Raw genomic sequence first — 9,737 nt, 5'->3', positions numbered from 1 at the left:
TCCCCCTCCCTGAGCCTTAAGAGGCCAAGAGGATCCCTTTTCCCAGGGCCAAAGCAATAAAATATGGACGGGAACTCATGTGCCACCCCTCCATGAGCATCCTTAGGCCCTGAGGGCTTAATCCCCCAGTGCATTATGTATTTTAAAGGGGCAAGAAGCCATGTGGCACCTTCCTCAAACCTGCTTAGGTCCTGGGGACTCCATACCCAGGCCTTTTTAGGTCTCGCATGCGCTGCAAGGCAAAAATACCTTTTGTGATTGCACTGGCGTTTCAGCCAATAACGTGCCCGTGTGCCTATGCACTCAAAGGCAGCACGTGCTCGTGTGGCAATTTATTTGTGGAGCGATCGCCGCCATTATCGCTCCCGCAAGTGAATCGCCAGGCTCCCCTCCTCCCCCTGCTGCGCTTGCCTCGCCCTGCTGCCGTGCGCGCTCAAAAGAATAATAGATTTTAAGCAGTGGCACGGTTAGCATGAACTATTTGAACTAGAACAATAAATGTGCAACTGCCTGAAGATTTAAGGCATTGTTAGCGTCCATCTTAAAGTGGGTGAATTTCAGTGCGAATAGTCGCATCTTAAGAGTGGCTAAAAGCCCCTTTGAGCAACCCTCGAGCAGCTCATGGTTACACAATGTTTACATACGAGCCAGGGTCTTTTGGAGAGGGTGTGGCGTTTGGCAGACTTTGGAACGTGGGAACCCGGTTGAAGTCTCGGCGTCTGCTCAACTCTCTGTGATTCTGGGCAAATCACTTAATCTACCTGTGTCTTAAAAAAGCAGAACGCATCTTTCTTTTATGCAGCTGGGTATCATGTAAAGCATTGCAATACCTTGGCTCAAGTTTGCGCTATATAAAAGTGCAAAAATACGTATAAAGGTAATTGGAGACGGCTGCAATGTTTACTTGCATTGATGTGGTGGAGGTCCTCAGTGAAGTCCTCTCCTCTGTCAACCGATTCTGAATAGGAGATGGGCAGCAGTCACTCTGGCTTCCATGAGAGAAATCTTTTTATCTAATTCCCTGCCTGTAAGAGTGTAGTGGCCTCCTCACGATTAAAATATAATTCAGTCCCCAGAGAATGGGGAATATGACTCAGGGAACAGGGCAGCACATCCCCCTCTTTTTATTAAATAATTTGGACCCCGGGGGAGGAAGTCCCTTGAGCCGAATATGTCTCGGGAGTGGGCTGTATGTCCCCTACCCATATTATCTAAATCAGGTCCCAGGAGATGGGGTCTTCATTGGCAGAAATGGCTTTGGGAATGGGTCCAAGCAGACCAAGGCATATCTGGGGGATATTTTTTTTTTTTAAATAGGCACAAATTATTTTATCATATACAAAAAAGCCCTTGTTGTACATCACACATCAACTCAGAATTTAAGGGGTTCTTCTTTTTAATTCGGGAGAGGGTCTAGTACCTACTTATTAACCCACATGGGTGTGTATTTAAAGGTAAAAGTAGGTCATGTCCTAAAGGTGATTTTTATAAGTGTGAGAATAAAAAATGTGTGTTTAGTAAGTGCCTCTGGTAAGCCAAGGAGCAATTGGCAGGTGCCCACCAACTTTTTTACTTTCTCATCATCGCCACGTTCTCAAAAAGGAACGAAACCCAACACCCAAAGCTGTGTAGGAAAGAAATGTATGTGCCCTAAAAACTATTAACTGTGTATGCTACACATCTAAATATATTCTTTAATGGCAAGAACTGCTTGGCAGGTATGATCAATTTCCTTTATTAAAGGAAAGGCAAATGTGAATATGAAAGAATGTGATATATGTACATGTGTGAGAGTGTATGTGTGCATACTTGTGAGGGTATACATACAGGCATGCTTTCTATTTATGCTAGTAAATTTAACAATAAGAGTACCTTATAGTAATTGTTTTAAAAAAACAAAGTTCACAGACACAACCCTCACTCTTTAATAGTATCAGGCTGGAAGTCTGTAGAAGTTCAGGAGCTTAGTAACACCGAACATTCTCTAAATGCAAGTGCTCACCAGCTTCCAAACCAAAAAGTGGAAGGTATGTCAAAACAATTGTGTTACCCAAGCCAAAAGATGTTGTCATGGCAAAGGGCACTGCCTCAAAGAACTATCCTGTTCTAGAAACCAACCATATTTGTTTAATGTTAAACTTTACGAGACACATAAAAAAGACTGCCCATGAGTGGCTGCCATTTGTTTTGCCACCCTCAAATGGCTCCAAAAAATCCTGTGGATGCTTCCGACCAACATCCAAAGGACAGTGGTCCAGGCTTTGATAACATCACGCCTGGACTACGAGAATGTCCTGTACCTTGGCGCTGATCTGACTACGCTGAGAAAACTCCAGGTAGCCCAAAATGCTGCCGCACGGCTGCTACGCAATGTTCCCCGGAAAGTATCGGCACTCCCTGCCCTTCGCGATTTGCACTGGCTGGAAATTAAAAATAGAATTAAGTTTAAGGCTTTATGTTATATTTTTAAGATTAAACAGGGCTCTGCCCCCAAATACCTACAAAGTCTTATTCATGCCTATACTCCTAGCCGTACACTTAGGTCTGCAGGTAAGGGAGACTTTGTCGTTCCTAGATTTAGGCTGGTGAAGATGGGCGGCCGCTCCTTTTCGCATCTGGCCACTAAAACGTGGAATGCCTTGCCTGTGAGTCTGAAGTTGGAAACTAACTTTGTTAAGTTCCGCAAGGGACTAAAAACTTGGCTTTTTCAGCAATAGGTTTTTTAAGTAGGCACTGTTTTCTTTGAACAGCTGTCCCTCCTTTAAGTCTTGTAGTTTTTCTTCTTCAGTCTTTCCCTTAGCGCCGGGAAACCCATTGCGGGTAGCTGTGCGCCTTACAAGTTTAAATAAATCAATAAATGAGTCTTCCTTGAACACCCCAGTGCTGAGGCCAGCATAACCGCCTGTTCCTTCATTTTCAGTCTCTTTAGACATATTTGTTTAAAGTATAAGAATATAGCAGAGAAATGTGCAGGACATTTCATACTACAGAGTTTTGTGAAAAAGTTGTTTTGTTAACTCGAGTGAATAAGATCTACATAACAAAGATTTGAAGATATTTATTAAACTAAACAAGAACATTTAGAATTTCTTTCACAAAATTTAGGCCTGAAGGTTTTTTCCAACTCTTTCAGCAGACAAGTTCTTAATAGTCCTAAGACTTTCACAAACATATTTATTTGATGCAATAGAATTGTGGAAAGCATTGCAAAACTTTTACAAAGTAAAGCAGAAATCACAGCCCTGGTACCTTCACAATAATATCCCTCAACATTCGCGGGAGAGAAGGTGGTGTGTCCAAAACATTAAAGAGTACATTGGACAGTAAAATCTCGAGAAAAATAAATGCTGTTTTTATTACTCAGTTGTAAGCATGCTGAGAACAACATCTTTTTGACAGCAAGTATTATAGGGCTGCTTTCAGATAGTTGCATAACAAACACGCGTAAGTGGTCTATGGCCTTAAAAACTCATGTTGATCTGCAGTTATCCCACAATCTTATGGAAGACTTGGGTGAACTGGGTTTGTTTGAAAATTACTTTGATGTAACCATTAAAGTTCTCTAATATAGCAGGTTGTGGATGTACATCATGTCTAGACAGCATTTAAGAAGTAAGACTGTGTTTGTTGTACACCATGGCAAGCATTTCAATCACGTAATAAACATATATGTGAAATATGCGTGTCCACATAGTGACCATATTTATAACACAAAGTGTAATCCCCAGTGTGACATGCACTGTAAAATGTTTCAGTCAGACAGTTGTACACCAGACCTGAGTCACAAAGTCAGCGGTGGTGAATATCAGGTGGGGCTGTATTTCCTAGATCGATATGCTATAGTTAATGGTGTGCTGACCACTTTTGAATAAAACAGGGGTTTTTATTATGGCTGTTCCCACTGCTATGACGCACATGAGTATAGTAGTCTGCTGGGTAGTCTCTTTGAGCAACTGTACCTCTAGACCTAGTTAAAGGCACATTATAACAAGAACCATGGTGTTGTTATGAGATCCTTGTGGGAGCATGTGCGGCTAAGTATTGTAAGATCAAAAGAAGAGCTTAAGTGTTTTACCAGAAGCAAGGAATTGCCGGAGCCTGATGAGCCCTTTGATGCCTTGCTTGGGGGGTTGTAATAATGCAATTGAGTGTGCATTGGTAGTCAACAAATACACTACTATGATTACACAAGTCTGTATCCTTATATAAACAGGATGAAACAATGCCTGCTAGGACTTGCATACATCATTTATTAAGATTTTAATGACCACAGTGAGTACTTCTGCCTAGTTAAATGTTTAGTGTACCCACCAGGAAGGACATGTGCTAAAAGCAAGCAGGCCAGCAAATGAACACATATTGATATGGAACGGTCAATCACAAGTACTGGGTGTAGAATAGAGGTACAGGAGCCTTAGAGAAAGTTTACAAGATTCAAAGGATACATGTGATATACCACTTTAAGCAGTCTTATTTGGTGGAAACTTGTGAAGCACACAGAAGATGTGTTTGATATCCTGACATCAGTTGGAACATTTTGGGTCCGTTACACGGTAAGACTGGGCCTTAAGGAAAAACAAGACATAGCAGCTGGATGCTGAAATGAAAAACATACTAAACCATATAGATTTAACACCCCAAATCAAAGCCAGGTTATACTCAACAGTTCACAGACCTTTTTAAGCTAATTTTGATAAGGGTCGGAGGAGAAAATAAGCTGACTGTATATACTTCTGATTCTGAAACACCACAGCAACCATCCACTAAATCATTTTTACCATCCTCAGACCCTTTGGTTGAACTGTTGTTGAATAAAATGTCACGAGAAAAATACACTGCCTCATTTAATAAGAAAGGAGACTTTGTTCACAATGGACAAATCAGCAAAGGATCTAAAATGTATGACCTACTCTTTTGCATCAGACGCCCCTAGAATCTAACACGGTGGAAAACTCTTAGGGCCTGGGAAACTTTTATGCAGGCATTTGTGAAACAAACATATATTCTTCCATTATAGGTAACAATTAGGGGTTGGCAGAAAACTAAGCTCTGCCAGCATAGTGGATAAAGCCAGTGTTAGAATCGGTGGTCGCTAGTTAGCAGAGGTATACACTTCTGACAAATAGGGACCCACCTCCTCTAGCCAGGGCAAGGGGTGCCCACCTCACCCCTTGCACACACTCAGATAACCCCTGCTCAACCCCTTGGTAGCTTGGCAGAGCAGACAGGCTTATCTAAGTATTTATGACCATATACAGTAATAAAGTGAATACACTACAAATGGACACTACACAGTGGTATTATAAAAATACGGATGTTTATATAAGGCTTAGCACAAGACCAAATAACGACAAAAATATACCACAATCTTAATAAAAACTCTTGGAAGGAAAAATAATAGTTCAAGTGAAGTTTCTTCTTAGTAAACAGTCTTTAGCAACAAAAGCAACTCTTCTTCTTTAAAGCACAGTTCTTGGCAACAAGGTAACCCCCACAGGAGTCACACGCCGTCGAAGCAAAGTTATTCCAAAGGTTCGGTGTCGACCGCGAGGAGCGCTACTCCGAGCCCGGAGTCGAGACAGACCTCACCAACACAGTACCTTTGAAAATGAAGCGCACGATAATCCTCGGTGTCAAGAGGTGTCGGACTGGAACAGCGCTCACGGTAGCGAAGCAGGATACAGCGGCGGCATCGATGTCGTCGTTGCAAGAGTGGGCAGCGCTCACGGCTTCGAGAGGGCTTCTGTGTCGAGGCGATCGGTAGCGGCGTCGCTACTGACATCGATCGGGCCCGGCGGGCGGCGTTGAAGGTGCGGGACACTGGAGCTGCACTCACGATGTCGAGCTGGATTCGGCGGCGTCCGTCGACGTCGAGATTGCTGGTTTCTTTAGAGGTGCTGGACTTCCACGTTCCAGCAACAGGCACTTTTAGCAGGTGGTGAAGTCCTTTAGCCCTGTGACTTCAACAGGAGGCTGGCACTTTTCCAGCCCTTGGAGATTTTCTCGGCAAAGTTCGAGAGTACACACTCAGTTCCTCTCTCCTTGTTCCTTGGCAAAAATCCACTATTAGGACATGCCACACACATCAGGGCTCGTTCTACCTTATCCTTACAATGCACCCTGCCCTTGGGCCTACCATAGCGGTGACTGATATGAAGTTAAGGGAAGGCTGGGGGACTGGCGAGTAGGTGCACTTGCTCAGTCCGCATGACAGTACCATACTGCACGCAGGTTCTGCAATGGCAGACCTTAGACATACTTTTACGAGGCCGCTTCTGTGGGTGGCACAATAGGTGCTGCAAGCCCACTAGCGGCATTTGTATTTACACTCCCTGGCACTCTGGGTGCACGCTACGAGGGACTGACAGTAAACCAAATAAGCCAAACATGTAATCCAATCAATGCATCAATTTAACATCGGGAGCACTTGCACTGTGGCGCTGATCAGCAGCGGCACGGTGCCCAAAGCAATATTCCAGCAAAAACATCGTAAACAGAGGAGGCAAACAGAAAAAATGGAGGAGAGACTCATGCCAATGATGCCAGGTCTAACACATGTCCCCTCCAGCTGAAATGTGGGGAGAACTACCCTTAACCTAGGGATTCCTCATCACTAAGGCGGAAAATCTGGACAGACCATCAGCATTGGCGTGATCTGTACCAGGACGGTGTTCCACCGTAAAGTCCATCCCCTGTAGGGAAATGGACCACCTCAACAGCTTTGGATTCTCACCCCTCATCTGCATCAACCAACTGAGGGGCCTGTGGTCTGTCTGAACCCGGAAGTGAGTCCCAAACAGGTAGGGCCTCAGCGCCCAGACCACATCAAATGCTTCTCGCTCTATCGCACTCCCCCTCTGTTCCCTGGGAAGTAACCTCCTACTGATGAAGGCTACAGGTAAGTCTCGGCCCTCTTCATTCATCTGTGATATAACAGCCCCCACGCCATGCTCTGAAGCGTCCATCTGGACAATAAATTCTTTAGAAAAGTCAGGGGCCTGGAGTATTCGTTCTGTACACATTGCAGTTTTCAGGGTGTCGAAAGCCGTTTAACAGGTGTCAGTCCAGATCACAAGTCTCGGCTGCTTCCTGGAAGTCAGCGAAGTCAAGGGGTGCACGATGTTGCCATACCCCTTGACAAATCTCCTGTAGTAACCCGTGAGACCTAAGAAGGCTCTCACCTGAGTTTGGGTTTTGGGCGGTGCCCAAGCCAGGATGGTATCGATCTTGGGTTGCAGGGGGGGGCCACCTTGCCGCTCCCTACTTGGTGGCCCAAGTACACCACTGAACCCTGCCCAATCTGGCATTTACTGGCTTTGATTGTGAGGCCTGCTCCGCGCAGGGCAAACAACAGCTCCTGGAGGTGGCGCAAGTGTTCCTCCCAGCTGGCGCTGAACACTGCGATGTCGTCCAGGTAGGCGGCACTGAAATCCTCCAGTCCAGCAAATACCTGGTTGACCAACCTCTGGAAGGTGGCAGGGGCATAAGGGCATAACCCGGAACTGGTAGTGCCCATCTGGTGTGGAGAATGCTGACCTCTCTTTTGCCCCATCAGTCAAGGCAATCTGCCAGTACCCAGACGTTAGATCAAACCTACTGAGGTACCGGGCAGCCCCCAACCGATCGAAGAGCTCATCAGCTCTGGGGATGGGGTGCGCGTCAGTCTTCGTGACTGAATTGAGTCCTCGGTAATCCACACAGAGCCCAAGTTCTGGTGAAGCACCAGGCGCTGCAGCCTTCGGGACCACGACCACTGGGCTGACCTAAGGACTGCTAGAGGACTCAACCACCCCTAAGGCAAACATTTTGGAGACCTCCTTCTTGATGTATGCTCTGACCTTGTCAGTCACTCTGTAGGCCTTGTGCTTTACAGGAGTGCTGTCCCCGGTGTCCACATTATGGACACACCACCGAGTGACACCAGGGATCAAGGAGAACAGATCAGGGAATTGTCCCAACAGTTGGCGACAATCTTGCTGCTGCTCAGGGGTCAGTGTGTCAGAGAGGACAACACCATCCACTGACCCGTCTTGCTCTTTTGCATACAGGAGGTAAGGAAGAGGCTCACTCTCCTCCTCCATTCCAGCATCTGTAGCTAGGAGCATGCCCACTTCGGCCCTTGCTAAGTGGGGCTTTAATCGGTTGACATGCAGGACCCACAAGGGGTTCCTGGGAGACTTCAAGTCCACCAAGTAGGTGACATCGCTCTTTTTCTCCACAACCTCAAACGGTCCAGTCCACCTGTCCTTGCGCACACAAGGTTCTACAGAGGACATGACCCAAACTTTCTGACCAGGTTGAAGCTCCACCAGAGTGGCATTCCGGTTGTACCACCGCTTCATCTCTTCCTGGCTGGCCTCCAGATTTGCCTGAGCAAGATCTCTGAAGCACCGAGTCTGGTTCCTAAAGGCCAGCATGTAACTGTATACATCCTGGGGAGGTTTCCTGGGAGATTGCTCCCAGCCTTCTTTGACCAGACTCAAAGGTCCTCTTACCGGGTGACCGTACAAAAGCTCAAAGGGGCTGAACCCTAGAGACTTTTGTGGCACCTCTCGGTAAGCAAACAGCAGGCATGGCAAGAGGACGTCCCATTTATGCCTCATTGGTTCTTCAAAACCCATGATCATGCCTTTGAGGGTTCGGTTGAATCTCTCAACCAACCCATTACCTTGAGGGTGGTAAGGAGTGGTGAACTTGTAGGTTACCCCACACTCCTTCCACAGAGACTTCATATAATTGGAAATGAAGTTGGTGCCCCGGTCTGACACTACCTCTCTGGGGAACTCCATGCGGGAGAAAACACCCATCAGTGCCCGTCCCACCACGGGGGCCGTCACTGTGCGGAGAGGGATGGCTTCCGGGTACCGTGTGGCATGGTCCACCAAGACCAGGATGAACCAGTTGCCCATGGCTGTCTTGGGGTCCAGGGGTCCAACAATGTCAATCCCCACCCGGTCAAAGGGGGTACTGACTACGGGAAAAGGTTGGAAGGGAGCCTTCTGCTTCCAACCGCTTTTCCCACTTGCCTGGCAAGTTTGACAGGTTTTACAAAGTATATCTGTATCCCTTCTCATCTGAGGCCAATAAAAATGGGTGACAAGCCTGTCAAAGGTCTTGTCCTGCCCCAGATGTCCAGCTAACAGAACGACATGAGCCAAACCCAGTAGGAAGGCCCTGAAGCGCTTAGGTACCACCAGCACACGGGCTGACCCAGGTTCAGCAGCCTTAGGCTCGCTATACAGGAGATCGTTCTCTCAGTAGACCAAATGTGATCCTGACTGATCACCTGTTGTCTGGGCTGAGGCCTGCTGCCTCATACCCACAAGAGAAGGGCACACTTTCTGTTCAGCACAAAATTCTTCCCTGGAGGGACCACCATCCTGATGCCAGTGGGTCAGCTCGGGCAGGTCTCCCAGTTCAGCAACTTGTTCCCCTGTGGGATCCAGGGCAATCCCCTCAAGGTCTGCCTCCTCCTGGACTGCGGGAACTATGGGGGCCGGTTTCCCGCGCCTCCTGCCTCTTCTCTTCACGCTGGGTCCTGGGCCATACTTTCCGGGACCCCAGCAGCACCCTTACTAGCTGTCATCGATCGAGTGGTTACACACACCCACTCTGGCACGCCCAACATTCTCAAATGTTTCTCTCGCTCCACCTTAGCCCAAGGGGAGTTTTCCAAATCATTGCCCAGGAGACAATCAACAGACATGGCGGGCCTTACAGCGACTTGAAGAGTACCT

Source organism: Lissotriton helveticus, chromosome 6, assembly GCF_964261635.1.
Source record: "Lissotriton helveticus chromosome 6, aLisHel1.1, whole genome shotgun sequence".
Lineage (NCBI taxonomy): Eukaryota > Metazoa > Chordata > Amphibia > Caudata > Salamandridae > Lissotriton > Lissotriton helveticus.
This window is presented reverse-complemented; position numbering follows the sequence as displayed.